This window comes from Octopus sinensis, linkage group LG2 (assembly GCF_006345805.1).
Source record: "Octopus sinensis linkage group LG2, ASM634580v1, whole genome shotgun sequence".
Classification (NCBI taxonomy): Eukaryota; Metazoa; Mollusca; class Cephalopoda; order Octopoda; family Octopodidae; genus Octopus; species Octopus sinensis.
Window position 1 is genome coordinate 189814593 of NC_042998.1, and position 17207 is coordinate 189831799.

A 17207-nucleotide genomic window follows, 5' to 3' on the forward strand; every position below is an offset into this window, starting at 1 on the left:
ATATATATTTATTTATATATATATATATATATATATAGTTGAGTACAGAAATACGGGGTGAGTACTTAACACATGTCCTTGTGGAAGCTGTTGTGCGCGGCTGAAGAAGGCCACAGACATACATTATGCATTGTTATAAATCTGTCTAATAAAGGCCCGAAACATATGTACCGCTGAATCCTTGGCATCATGTTTTTATTTTGATCAATATATATATATATATATATATAAGAGTTAACGCATGAGACTCTCGGACCTTGAGTCACTCTGTTTCTTCAGGTAAATATTAATAAAAATATACAGGGTGTCCCAAAATTAAGGCAACCGTTTCGGATTTAATAACTATCAATAAATATCATCTTCACCTTGACCGACCAGTCCGTCGGGTGTCCATTTGACACCGGTGGTCACAGCACGCTGTCCACTCCTCGCTGGATCGCGCCTTTCTCATCCACGTGATCCCAATCGTCCTCCTGAAATATAAGATATGAAAATTACATATCATTATAAAAGCCTAGTGTGTGTGTGTATTTTCTTTTGTGTGCCAGACTAAATAAATTCAGATTTATAAATTAGTTAATGACTATAGACCGAGATACAGTCATAACCCTCCACAAAGGAGGCGAAAGGAATATAGTTATAGCAAAAAAAGCTGAAAATTAACCGAACAACAATCTGGAATATTGTCAAGACATTTCCAGAGACTGGTTCCACCGCTGATTTACCTGGACGTGGCTGAAAAATAAGCTTATCAAAAGTATCAGAGAAAAGATATGGCGAACTCCACGTCGTTTCGTCAGAAAACTGGCTGCCACTGCAAAATTTTTTGTGGAGAGGTAAAAGTGGTAACAAGAATAGGACAGCGATAACAAAACAAGACAGTAAAAACAATAAAAGTAAAAACAGTAAAAGACAGAACAATGAGAATAACACAGTAATAACAAACGATAGAGCTGTTAAGCCAAGACGATGGAAAATTATTTTGAACGCTTGAGGAGACAGCTTTTGAGAGGGACAGGATAAGCGGTCTTGACTTGGTGAAGATAGCAGTTGGAAAGATGACGTCCCTCTGGTCACGTGTCAGTGATGAGAGAGTCGAGGAGGAGGAGTAAGAGAGAGGGAATAGTGAAGGGAAGAGGAGAAGAATAGGGAAGGGTGGAATGATGCCGAGTCCAGTTGGAAGCTCCAACGTGAACCTTGAAAGGGCTCATGTGCCCTTTCAAAAGCTGTCCCTCTCAAAAGCTGTCTCCTCAAGCGTTCAAAATAATTTTCCATCGTCTTGGTTTAACAGCCCTATCGTTTGTTATTACTGTGTTATTCTCATTGTTCTGTCTTTTACTGTTTTTACTTTTATTGTTTTTACTGTCTTGTTTTGTTATCGCTGTCCTATTCTTGTTACCACTTTTACCTCTCCACAAAAAATCCCAAATTTCATTTAATATGCTTTGCGGGAAGAACTGTTTCCATGAAGTCGCGTCTTGTCCTTACCTTCGAACGCGGAGTAGACGAAACATGAACAACTGAAGAAGGGGAATATTCCTTGTGTTCTATGTCTTGTACTCTGTGTTTTCGTTGTTTGAAAAATAGTTCATTTCTCTGTTTTTGTTTTTATGTTTTCGTTTCTCATTGTGTTCTACGTTTTCTTGATGTCCTGTATGTATATATGATGTATGCATGTATATATATACATATATATGTAGGTATGTACATATGTGCATGTTTATATGCATGTATTTATATTATTATTTATATTATTATATGATCGAACGCCACGCATCCTTTTCCAAGTAAGTTTCATATATATAAAATTCAAAATGGGACAAGAACGCAAAACATCCAGATAAACGATACCAAAAACACGGACAGGTCATTCGAAGCCTTTAATCTTCAGTCAAGAACCGGATCATCCTCGCAATTTCGGCTGATTAATCTTAAGATTGCTCCAATCTGGTGAGCCCCGAGGAAAGACTAAGCTAAGAGCATTAGATTCCTTGGAAAAGGGATCGAATGTATACAAAACAAGGACAGAAAAACGGACGATGTTACACGATATATACATATGTATTAAAAGGCCATATTTATATTCAACTAAACGCGGATTTCTTGTTAGGACACCGTGTCCTGCATCATTAGCTTTGACAGATCCTCTCATATAGGAGCATAGGGCCTATTTACGGTTTGCGATTGTTTTTATGCGCCATGCGTCAATATTAGAAGATATTCGAATGATAATAGCATAATATTCGACGTTCTAACAATACATCCACATGAAAATGAATATAAAGGTTGCTTTTTGGTATTAATAGTGCTTTTATCGCTAATGATTAATAGTTATGTATGGTTTATTGTGAGAGGGTGATAATTAAAAAAAAAATTCTGTTTCAATTTATATTATACTAGCAGTATCGCCCGGCGTTGCTCGGGTTCGCTTCGACCCTTTAGAATTGGAATTTTTAAAAAGTAAAAATTTTACATTATGCACCTTGTTATTCTCTTTAAGTGAACATTTTTCTGGTTGAAATACACCGAAAAATGGCGACACAGCAGTCAAAAACTCGTAAAAAATAGGGATTTTCATAAAAAAAGCACCTTTTTGATGTAAATAATTTTTGGTGTTAACATGGTCCGATTTAAATTTTTCTTCTACGGAAGGAAGAACAAGCCTTCTTCTATCTCAATTTTGGTCAACTTGTGCCGCAGTATCTTGGAGGAGATAGTGTTAGTTGAAGGCTACCAAACCTGCCACACACAGACAACTTCAGCTTTATATATATAGAGATTATATTATACATATTATATTATATTACATTATACGTGTAACTAATAGAATGGTTTAATGTTTAGCAATGGAGGATGCTTATATTTTGCAAGCAGCTAAATTTTCCGTGTGAAGTGTGTACTCTTACTCTTTACTCTTTTACTCTTTTACTTGTTTCAGTCATTTGACTGCGGCCATGCTGGAGCACCGCCTTTTAATAGAGCAAATCGACCCCGGGACTTATTCTTTTGTAAGCCCAGTACTTATTCTATCGGTCTCTTTTGCCGAACCACTAAGTAACGGGGACATAAACACCCCAGTATCGGTTGTCAAGCAATGCTAGGGGGACAAACACAGACACACAAACACGCGCACGCATATATATATGTACATATATACGACGGGCTTCTTTCAGTTTCCGTCTACCAAATCCACTCACAAGGCTTTGGTCGGCCCGAGGCTATAGTAGAAGACACTTGCCCAAGGTGCCATGCAGTGAGACTGAACCCGGAACCATGTGGTTGGTAAACAAGCTACTTACCACACAGCCACTCCTATGAAATAAAATATACATAATTTTTTTTAAAAGCCCATCAAACAGGGACACATAAAACATAATTATTCGCTTATTGGTAGTGTAGATATATTTGATATAATAGTGCAAATTTATTTCCCACGCTAACGGATTAATGTCAATAGATGCCAGGAATGAAAATTGAGCTTAATTCAAACGAAACAAACAAAGGGAAAAATAATATGGGTGAAATTTATTATCATCTTTGAAGGACGAGAGGGGGAAGAAATAAATAAATAAAACGACGACGAGACAGCGAAGAAGAAGACAGCAAAAAAGAAAAGGAAGAATTTTGTAGTAGTAGTAGTAGTAGTAGTAGTAGTAGTAGCAGCAGACGAAGAAGAAGAAGAAGAAGAAGAAGCAAATGCTAAAAAGAAATAGAAGACTAAGACAACGATGATGATGACCAAGAGAACGAATAATAATAATAATAATAATAACAATAATAATAATAATAATAATAATAATAGTAATAATAACAACAACAATAATAATAATAATAACAATAATAATAATAATAATAATAATAATAACAATAATAATAATAATAATAATAATAATAATAATAATAATAACAACAATAATAATAATAATAATAATAATAAAAACAATAATAATAATAATAGTAATAGTAATAATAACAACAACAACAGCAATAATAATAATAATAATAACAATAACAATAACAATAATAATAATAATAATAATAATAATAATAATAATAATAATAATAATAATAATAATAATAAGAAGAAGAAGAATAAGAAGAAGAAGAAAGAGAAGTGTAGAGAGAAGCAGCGGTTGCAAACGAAAGAAGTATAGTATAGAGAACTATAAGAAAGAATTGTTTTGTTGCAATTGAATAGAAGAGACATTACACAGACCATATTTCTTTTACCAACCCATCTAATCTCTTTCACAGAAGAAACTAAATCGAGTTATTAATTGTAACTGTGGGACATTACACACAAACACAAACACACACACACACACACATATATATATATATATATATATATATATGTATGTATGTATGTATGTATGTATGTATGTATGTATGTATGCGTGTATATAAACTGAGGTGAGATGGGCTCCACCAGGTCTCAAAATGCACAAGACAAGCAGGCGCCGGCTTCCTCCTCATCAGAGTCGAGGGCCCAAGGCAATGCATATGCATACATATATACTTACATGCATGCAATATATATATATATATATATATATATATATATATATATATACACATATATGTATGTATATGCATATATGTATGTATATGCATATACATACACACATACATACATATATATGAGTATGTGTGTAAATATATGAATATGTGCGTGTGCACAAAAAATATGAGAAAGAAAGGGAAAACTTAAAATTTCCTATGACACCCTATGAAAATGCCCTCTTGCACTTTAATCTAATGTCGCAGACCACCCATCTGGAGCATTCGATAACCAGGGTAGAACAAACTCCATTAATTTACTGACACATAGTTAGAGACTCAACATTGAAGACGTTGTTCCAGAATGGCCACAATCACGGCTGTAACAAATCAAAATTTTAATAAAAATTTATTCTGGACCTTTAGTGCGTCTTTAGCCTTCATGGCTAAAACAAACGAAAGAGCTACTGCTGAGAAATAGAAGTAGAAAGTTACAACTTCGATCTTAGATCATTTTTTAATCTGTTTAATGTCGAGTTGAACCAACTCTTGCAATATATTTTTTCCCACTAAACTGGTCATCAAAACTCCCCGTCCAATTGCTACCTGACTTGTAGAAAGACACGATTACGCGTCAACTCTGTTGCAGTTCTTCAAGTCAGACCGGAAATCTGAAAATAACTTCCACACTACTAGTTTCAGAAGCTTTGAAAATGGCCATCGGCATAACTTTGTTTTCCATCTACGTAAAAAAAAGAAAAAAACAAAATATTAAGAATGGTACCTCCTAAGACATCATTTTTCCTAATATCTTTCTCTGATATATATATTTACCATCACCATTGCGTCTCTGTACCTTCATAAACACTCTTTCGTTATGCTTTTAATTCTCTCTTCTACTCCTCGCTCTCTGTTTCAAGTCAGTTTTATTGTTTTGATGTTTCTGTTTTAAATACCTATTTCTTTACTATCCACAAGGGGCTAAACATAGAGGGGACAAACAAGGACAGACAAAGGGATTAAGTCGATTATATCGACCCCAGTGCGTAACTGGTACTTATTTAATCGACCCCGAAAGGATGAAAGGCAAAGTAGACCTCGGCGGAATTTGAACTCAGAACGTAACGGCAGACGAAATACGGCTACGCATTTCGCCCGGCGTGCTAACGTTTCTGCCAGCTCGCTGCCTCTGTTTTAAATATATTCTCTCTTGATACTAAAACACACACTTGGACATATTGTGGAGGCACATGGCCTAATAGTTAGAGCAGCGGAATCGCGGTCGAGGGATCTCGGGTTCGAATCTCAGACCGGACGATGTGTGTGTTTATGAGCGAAACACCTAAGCTCCACGCGACTCCAGCTGACTCTTTCGCCACAACTTTCTCTCACTCTTTCCTCTGCATCTTGCAGCTCACCTGCGATGGACCGGCGTCCCGTCCAAGTGGGGAACCTATACGCCAAGAAACCGGGAAACCGGCCCTTATGAGCCAGGCATGGCTCGAGAAGGAACAAGCAACAACTTGGACATATTACGTAACGCTCAATTAGTGACATTAAGAAGTAGTGCTCATCATCGTTTTGTTTGTTTCTTTATTTCTCTTTCTTCTTCTGTTGTACCTTTGTTTTTAGCTAATAGTTTAAAATTAGATACATCCTCTGTTCAACTTAAATATCTCAAGTAACATATTACTCTTTTACTCTTTTACTTGTTTCAGTCATTTGACTGTGGCCATGCTGGAACACCTCCTTTAGTCGAGCAAATCGGCCCCAGGACTTATTCTTTGTAAGCCTAGTACTTATTCTATCGGTATCTTTTGCCGAACCGCTAAGTTACGGGGACGTAAACACACCAGCATCGGTTGTCAAGTGATGTTGGGGGGACAAACACAGACACAGACACACACACACACACACACACACACACACACACACACATATATATATATACATATACACGACGGTCTTCTTTCAGTTTCCGCCTACCAAATCTACTCACAAGGTTTTGGTCGGCCCGAGGCTATAGTAGAAGACACTTGCCCAAGGTGCCACGCAGTGAGACTGAACTCGGAACCATGTGGTTTGTAAGCAAGCTACTTACCACACAGCCACTCCTGCACCTATATTAAAGAAAAGATTTACCCCTCATTAAGCACTATTTCCTAAATAGACATGGATTCATAAGCTTTTGTACAATGTAAATGTTAGTTAAACTAATCTAGCTTCTAACATCGCACGCTGCAATATAAAAAAAAATCTTCCTACGCATTCTGTATTCCAGACATCCACTCACCTGAGCCTGCTGAACTCACTTCGCTTGTTCACTTAGGGATATCTGATTTTTTCAAAGCGTTGGCTTACAAGGCGACCCACATCCGACCTGGGGTTATCTCAAAGAAACACGCGGGACTTACACCAAACAGCTTGAAGGGAGGGTGCACGCTACCTTCTTATTTGGTTTTACCAGGAAACTACGGGAATAAAGAAATTACTTGCTCAGCAAAAGATGCTGCATATTCGGTAAGAAACCTCAGTATTCACTGTGTCAAGTCAGGTCAAGAAATTCCTGCTGTTGGTACTATATAACCCAGTACTACGAGTTTCATGGTTAGGTGGTCAGCCAGTGAACGGGTTCCATTACCTAGCTAACCATGTGAGGAGGGCGTTGGGAACACATTGTAATATTAAAAACAAGGGGCATGTCAAAGGATGTCAAACATCCATACGAAGGTACTTACATATACATAAGTACATAGATACATACATGTATATGTATATACGTGTATATATATACAAGCACATTTATATATATATATATATATATATATATATATATATTATATATATATATAAGAGGGAACAAAAAGGTGAAGATGTATTTACATACACACACACAACGCACATATGTATGTCTATATGGAAATAAAACCTCTTCACCGATTGTCCCCTCTTTTAAGCTCCTTGTTTTTATGTGTTCATGTGTGTGTAAGTATCTATCTATGTATCTCACCCTCTCCCTCTCTCTATCTCACTCTATCATCCACTCCCCCTTCTCTCTATCTCTATATATGTGTGTACATATATATATATATATATATATATATATATATATATATAGAGAGAGAGAGAGAGAGAGAGAGAGAGAGAGAGAGTATGTTATGCATGGAGACAGTCTGTCGCACTTGAAGACGGAGAGAAAGCGAGGAAATCAAAAGAAGGAGAGAAAACAGTTTCTCTAATATAAAAAGAGAAATTTTCTTTGTCCAGATAAAGAAATATCATTCAGAAACTAAGAGTCGCTCTTCTATATTAATATTTTCGATTGAGCAGTTAAGCCGATTATCTCCCCTATATTCATTTCCTGTATTTCGCCAGACATCAATACGTTCTCATACGATTCATTTCTATTTATATGACGGAGTGATTGTGCTTAAAAATGAAACTATTAAAACAGACGAATTATCACAGACTTAGTTATATTGTCCCTAAACAAAGCTCCAGTATTATATTCGTTCATATTGTATGCGCTGTCTGTTTGTTGAGTTGTTGGAGCTGTAAAGAAAGCAGCTTGAATCTATCATCAACGCAAATGTTTCTTCCTCTCTCCTAATGTCAAACGTATTCCAATTGATCAAAGTAAATGATTTTACGTTTTCTCAATGTAGGTTGAATTCCATTGGCAGGAGCAACATTTGTGCAGTAACTAAAGTATCCTCTTCAGTTAATTAAATATATTTATCTACAATACAGAGCAGAAAATTGAACAGTACAATCACATAATAACATAACAGAGCAATCAACACACATTATTTGTTTTTGTATTTCCTGTATTGTTGTTGAACACCATTATGCTTTTGTAAACAAAATGGAATATAAAGAGAGAGCACCGATCATAAGAAGGAGAATAACAAAATTTCACCTTTCATTTTTATATAGTCAAGTATTCTTGCCAGTGAATTGCTTATGGAAAACTAGTTGTAATTTGCAGTCACTCATGGTAGTAATTGGTCAATTTTAAACTCGATCTATGCTTCATAGGAACTGAAAAGTTTAAATATGATTCTCTTTATTAAAGATCACTGGAAGCAGAGGGCGCTTCCTTCACCATATACATTGAGTCAAAAGGAATATATTGATTCCAGTTGATTATTTACATATTTTATTTCGAGTGTGTCAATCGAGATAAATTTTAAATAAAACACTGATTTATGGTAAAGTATGCGACATTACATGTTTCTTAAAGTGAGCCATTGATGTGTCGATGCAAATTAAATGTTATGGATACTAAGTTTATTAAAATGGAAGCAGATTAATCAATAGGATTCTGTAATATTGGGAAATATATTATTATGAAAGGTACTTATGAGTAGGAATTTATTGTCACATAATATCACATCTCTTACATAATAAAAAAAGAAAATTATGGAGCTTGCTATGTTATCAGTTGATAAAATAGAGCTTTATAAAACTTCATTCACAATATAAGTGTGACTGTGTGGTAAGAAGTTTGCTTTCCAACCACATGGTTACGAGTTCAGTCCCGCTGTGTGGCACTTCGGGTGTCTTCTACAATGGCCTCGGGCCAACCAAGACAGAATTGGCAGATGGTAAGTGAAACAAGCCTGTCATATATGTATATATATATATATATATATATATATAGATATATATATATATATATAATATATATATATATATATATAATATATATATATATATATATAGAGATATGTGTGTGTGTGTGTGGTGTATACAGAGAGAGAGAGAGAGGGATAGAGAGAAAGAAAGAGAGGGATAGAAAGAGAAAGATACTATATTTTGCTTAGGTATAGCGATACAATGAACTGGTGTTAGAATTTAAAGTACATATGCTTCAGAACAACACGTGGTACAGAGCAGTAATAGTAATTAGAATGACAAAGGAATATGGAATTATGCAGCTGTATCTACTATAAGGTGAATTGCACTCATAGTTGATACCTCTATCTATCTATCTATCCATATATCTCCCTCCCTCACTCCTCTCTCTCTCTCTCTATATATATATATATATATATATATGTATACACACACACACACACCACACACACACACACATATCTATTTATATATATATGTATATATATAATATATATATATATATATATATAATGTATATATATATAACACATACATTGATATGATGTTTTTTGAGTGATGTAGAAATTCAAACTTTGGCTGATAGTATTCAACATTGCTCAATTCCATCAACCTAATCATACATACCATTGCGAAATTGTTGTACTGCATACACTGAATTACCTAAGATATTGTAAATTGCATTAAGATAGCGTATCACTGAAAGTACATACTTAATGAACAGTGAATCAGGTGCCACCAGTTTTCAATGATCTTTAATATAGAGATTCGGTTTAGTGCTGTTTTGTTCTTTTAAAAGCGTGAAATTGCTTAGCATTCATCAATTACGATTCCTCAAGATATCTGTAAATTACTATTTATTCCATATGTGTAATGCATTAAGTACAATTCCTGAAAGAGAATATGTTATTCTCCTTTCTAACAGTGCTCCTTTTCTCTGTTTCTCTCTTTCTTTCACTCTCTCTCTCTCTTTCCCTCACTCTCGCTTTCTCTATACACACACAAACACGCACACACACAAACACGCACACACACAAACACGCACACACACAAAGAGTAAGTGCTGAAAAGTTCCTGGGTTTGGGTAAAAGAAAATACAGGAGGACCAGTTAATTATGATTTTATTCGACATATTCCCCTCTCAGATCACACACTTATTGCAGCAATCCTTCAGTTTTTCTAAGCCCTGTAAAAGAACTCGGAAGGTTGGGCCTCCAGCAAAGCCTTTCGCGACATCTTTAAAACCTGAAACTCTTCAGCACCCGCTTGTATATATATGCATATATATGTATATGTTTATGTACACACACACACACACACACACACACACACATATCTATTTATATATATGTATATATATAATATATATATATATATATATATAATATATATATATATAACACATACATTGATATGATGTTTTTTGAGTGATGTAGAAATTCAAACTTTGGCTGATAGTATTCAACATTGCTCAATTCCATCAACCTAATCATACATACCATTGCGAAATTGTTGTACTGCATACACTGAATTACCTAAGATATTGTAAATTGCATTAAGATAGCGTATCACTGAAAGTACATACTTAATGAACAGTGAATCAGGTGCCACCAGTTTTCAATGATCTTTATATAGAGATTCGGTTTAGTGCTGTTTTGTTCTTTTAAAAGCGTGAAATTGCTTAGCATTCATCAATTACGATTCCTCAAGATATCTGTAAATACTATTTATTCCATATGTGTAATGCATTAAGTACAATTCCTGAAAGAGAATATGTTATTCTCCTTTCTAACAGTGCTCCTTTTCTCTGTTTCTCTCTTTCTTTCACTCTCTCTCTCTCTTTCCCTCACTCTCGCTTTCTCTATACACACACAAACACGCACACACACAAACACGCACACACACAAAGAGTAAGTGCTGAAAAGTTCCTGGGTTTGGGTAAAAGAAAATACAGGAGGACCAGTTAATTATGATTTTATTCGACATATTCCCCTCTCAGATCACACACTTATTGCAGCAATCCTTCAGTTTTTCTAAGCCCTGTAAAAGAACTCGGAAGGTTGGGCCTCCAGCAAAGCCTTTCGCGACATCTTTAAAACCTGAAACTCTTCAGCACCCGCTTGTATATATATGCATATATGTATATGTTTATGTACACACACACACACATATATAATATATATTATATATGTATATATATTTATGTATGTATATATATATATATATTATATATATATATATATATGTATGTATATATATATATTATATATATATATATATATATCACACATGACCGACCAGGCTATCTGATGTTGCTACACATCGCTGGTCACAATGCGCTTCGCATTGTTTTAGCCTTGAAATGACGCCACTCCGCTGGCCAAGCGAGCAGGCCAACAGAAGAAAGAGTGAGAGAAAGTTGTGGCGAAAGAGTACAGCAGGGATCGCCACCTCCCCATGCGGGAGCTTCGTGGAGCTTTTAGTGTTTTCGCTCTAACCACTGGGCCATTGCGCTTCCACATATATATATAGATATATATATATTATATATATAATATATATTATATATATATATATATATAATATATATTATATATATATATATATATATATATATATTATATATATATATATATATAATATATATATATATATATACATACACGCATATATCCTCTGTGTTAGAACGAACCTAGTTTGTTAGGCACTTGGAGATCAAGCAACAGGAAATGAAGGAAATTCAAGATGGCTTCTAGATGCCTGACGAGCTAGGTTTCTTTTATAGGCCTACGAAGCTTCACGTTGCACGGGACCAAGTGAAACTGCTATTAAATTATACGTCTAAATCCAACCAAATTTGTTGAATGTCTTCTTTCGTTTGTCCACTCGTTCCTACATACTTGGATATCCACACACGCGTGTGTGCGCAGTTTTTTCATTTTTATGTCAATTGCTCATTAGGGTATTGAGTTATTTGCTTCATTATTCCTATAGAGATTAATTGTACTTATAAACTGTGAATCCCTTCTGAAGAGAGCAGTTAGACGTTCCGAGTGAAATTAGTATATATTTATAATCTGAAAATGGAATTTATGCTTTTATTAGTCAATGAAAATGTTTTTATTCTGTATCGTGTAATGCAATCCATTATGAAATATTAAATGGAACCAAAGATTTGAATTTGCAACTGATCGATTCGAAATATTTCCAGTGTTCGTATCACAAACAAAAACTGCAATAAAAAAAACAACAACAACAAGAACAGCATCAAAATCAACAAAAACAACACCAACAACGACGACAACAGCAACAACAACAAAGGGTTTATTTTCTTTTTCTTTGCTCAGTACAAATTATGCAGTTGCAGACCGCTGTCAGATGCATGTTAGTTTGGCCTTTAATATTTATCACATAAGCTCAATTGCTTTGTTTGAAGTGGCTTGACATTTGCTGTTCATATATATCGTTATAGCTAACTATGTATGTCTGAATAGCGGATACACTCCCGTTATTTCTGCGTAATAATGCATAAGTAGAGGGGATAAAAAGGAACGTAGGAGAGATGTAGATTGGAATCAGAAATACCGCTTCACCTCCTGACATATCTTAATACGATAAAGGCAATAACATATGATGAAAAATAGTTGGCATGTGAGCTTTATGAACAACGATCGGATATTTAGGTAGTTTAGCAGAATTTAGCTTATGTGTGACCGAATTTCTATCACTAAGACTTGTTAGACCTCTATTTCAAAATTAAATAAATTTGTAACTATATAATTAAAGTGATGTGGAGAATAATTGCTATCAAGAATATTCCATATTTTCTCATAAATCGCTGGAAAATAAAATTTGGAAACACGAGCTTGCGAAAAAGAAGAAACTGGTAAAACATACGCAATACATTCAATATTGTAAGACAAAAATTTGAATGCGTTTTCACTTCAGAGACGCTAAAAATAGCTTTGGAACGACCATGATACCACGCAATTATAATTTCTTTTTTTAAAAATAAAACTGCATTTGGATAGAATAAATCAATACAGGCGCGGACGTGGCTGTGTGGTAAGAAGCTTGCTTCCTAACCACATGGTTCCGGGTTCAGTCCCACTGCGTGGGACCTTGGGCAAGTGTCTTCTTCTACAGCCTCGGGCCGACCAAAGCCTTGAGTGGATTTGGTAGAGGGAAACTGAAAGGAGCCTGTTATATATATATATATATATATATATATATATATATATATACACACACACACACACATTTCCAGGTGGTGCTATTAAGTTAGACTTGGTCTGAGTCAATACTGGCCGAAACCTATCTAAGTATACATACATATATATATATATATATTATATATATATTGTTATCATAATAATATTAGGGTGTATAACTCCAAACTTAAAGGGAAAATATAATTTTATAAAACAAATAACTAGATCTCAAAAAGTATAAAAATGAATAATCAATATATAATAAGTAAAAAAATCTACGTACGTTTCATGGCTACAATTAAATTCGAATGCTTTCTGATACTGTTCCTAAGGACCCAACTGTAATTGGCACTATCTTCGCCGTCTTCATTTTCTGTAGCTGGGTTTCTTCGTACTTAGGAGGATTGTATATATCTATTTTCTTGCTTTCCTTCTTGACTATTTGTGGGTCAATGGGGCACGCAATATCAACTATATAGCACATGTGGTGCATCTTGTCCCCCACCACTAGATCAGGCTTGTTTTGCTCTAGTACCTGTTCTATTTGAATTGGGAAATCCCAAGGGATTTTGTAGGTGTTCGATTCCCTTATTTACTACTAGGATGGGGGCAGTACTTGTCAGTACAATCCTTTGGATTTCTCCGAGACATGGTTCTCTTGCGATATCATCTAGATGTTTCTGACATCCCTTTCTTATCATACCCAGGGCACCCACAATAACAGGAACAGTTCTCACCTTAAGACGCCACATCTTTTGTATTTCAATTTCCAAGTCCTTGGATAGATATATTTTCATCAGTAGGAACACTTACATCTATTAATCTACAATTATTTTCTTCCCAGTCTTTAATGACTATGTTTGATCGATTAGCCTGGATCATTCTGTCGGTGTCGACTGGAAAATTCCATAGGATAGTGACATTTTTACGTTCAACGACTGACTTAGGATGATGTTCATACCAGTAAGCAGAAGTGTTGATTTTGTAGTGTTTACATATTTTCCAGTGTAAATATAGTCCTATCCTATCGTGGAGATTTTTAGATTCGTTTGGTGTCGACGCAGTCTATTGATTCGTCAAATGTATCGCAGAATCTGCTTTTAGGGTCAGAGCCGTTTTCAAGAACGTTAGCCTGGTAGTTCTTGGTGAGCAAGCTTTGGTTTTGTGCCGCTAATATGAAACCTTCAGGCTCTGCTTTCAGTCCTGAGCTTCTCAGCCACTAATGGGTTGTTGCTTGGTCAACATCAGCATTGCTGCTTCGAAGTATATACTGTCTTTGGATTTTTCGTGTCTTCAGATTTTGGTAGAAGGTATGTTGTTTCTTCGGTCAGCCAGGCAGGTATTTGCTCTGGGTTGGATGACATCAGTTAGGGACGTTGCAAAATATTGGTGTACTTCTGTCAAACAATTCAGCTAGCTGTTAGGGATCCGGTCCAGTCTTGGGGTTTTCTATTTGTGAGACTTTTTAAGAACACTTCTTAACTCTTCTTCTCCTATTGCCTCCCATTTCTGCTCTTCAATTTCATCCAGTCTCTCAGCTTCTTACGTTCTACCCAGTGAGCTCCAGCATCTTATTCTTTTTTGTTGCTCCATATATTCTTCCAGAATTCTTCCATTTCCTCAGGCTTATTATTATTATTATTATTATTATTATTATTATTATCATTATTATTATTATTACTTTTTTTTCCTCTTTCAAATTTGCTTCCATTTCTTGCCGAGTGTCTTCCCGACTCCTAGGGCAAAGAAACTCAGAGTATACATTGGTAGGCCATTAAACCAAACTCAGTAGTTCGTTCATTTTTTTTTTTTTTTTTAAGTTAAATTAAAATACATGAGCAGCAACAGTTCTCACATCGACAATGCTCTTCTCAATACGTGTGATGTACCAGTTAAGACAATCTTTTGCACTTCTTGCAGGGATGGTAAGCCAGGGATCATTCTCATATAATTTTCGGTTCCCTTCTTGATCATTCCTAGTGCTTATTATTATTATTTTATTATTATTATTATTATTATTATTATTATTATTATTATATTATTATTATTATTATTATTATTATTATTATTATTATTATTATTATTATTTTATTATTATTATTATTATTATATTATTATTATTATTATTATTATTATTATTATTATTATTGTTGTTGTTGTTGTTGTTGTTGTTGTTGTTTTTGTTGTTTTTGTTGTTGTTATCATTATTATTATTATTATTATTATTATTATTATTATTATTATTATTTGTCAAAACTACACATTTTGGGGGAACGTATAATCAGTTACACCCAACATAGATAGCCGAATGGCCCTTATTTTTATCGATCCCGAACAAAGTCTACCTAGGTAAGTAAAGACAAATTGAGCCAAAGAGAGAGGAGTTTATATGCAGTTATCTTACTTGCTAATAAATACTTACACGCTTCCATCTTATGAAAGGGAGGGATATACTAAGAAAGGCTTAGTAAAAATGTAAAGGTAAAATTATAATGAATGAAACTAGATCATATGCCCACTGAATCAGAGCTGATCTTGGGCTAGACAACAACAGCAACAAGAGAAATTTCTCAGAAACTGGCGAATATTTGTTGTTTATCTCTATAAAATAATCATATTACATCATAAACAGTAGAGCAAAGCTGGATATTATATTATCCCTTCGTTAGTTAATCCAATTACATTTTATTGGTAATAGCTGGTCAGTTGTAATAAAGCTGGTTGATTTCAAATATTCGTTAACAACACATATATTTACATTTACTTTTAAGACATGTATAGTAAAAAGATGCGTGTCTCAGTAAATATTTACAGTTATTAATCAAATCAAAATAAATAATTTTTAATAAATCCCATCAAATTTTCATTATTGTCATTTGATGTATTTATTAAGAAGATTTAGAACAGTAATTTTGATATCAAATTTTCGCTGCCTTACAGCGTTTTTTTCAATGGTTCATAAATTTGTTGATTTACGAATGTCAATCTACTTAAGTAATTTTACAGGATTATTTTGACATGTATAATATGACTTGTCTTGAAAATAAAGGACTATAAGAGAAAGTTGTTGACCGAATTATGTGAAATATTATACTCTTGTTTCATTTGACAGAAACAGAAATTTAAACATATCGAAATGCTTTCTTTGAAAACAGTTTTTGAGATAAGTTTCATGTTTAATGTATTTATTTAGTTTAACATTCTTCTGTTAATTTCAGAATTGCATTTCCAAAAGATTTTCAAATGGATCAAGATGAGAAATACACAAAACATATCGTCTATATTACTATGATTGTTATGGCACGTGTTCGGGTGTTATAGTTTTAACAACCTTACTGTAATCGAGAATATAACCAAAATCTTTAATATAATGAAAGAAGTTCGAACGTTACATAATAAATAATTTTAACTATCTGATTTCGCCCTCATAACATGTGTTGATAGAACTCTTTCTGCTTTATTCTCAATCAACTATATTGTTGATTCCTGGATTTGGTTTGTCGCCCCACTCTCGTCTTTCTATACACCAAAGATCTACTTGCTTCCATATCCAACAACACGCATTTTTATGCAGGTAACCTGGCTTTTAATTTCTCCCTAACTTTTCCCAACGATATATTATCCGTATGCAACCTAGATATCACATGCTAAATTTGCATGGATTTCATAAACGGAGACCTTGATAGTATCATTCACTGAGGCTAGGTCTAACTTGTTCCTTTCAACAGTAAAAAGACAGTCAACAAAACTAACCGCTACACCGCACTACCACTAGATATGAAATGCTTTCAGCTAGAGCACTCACTCACAGCCATTCTAAATACTGGGCTTTATTACCACCCAGTGTCTCTCCTGGTG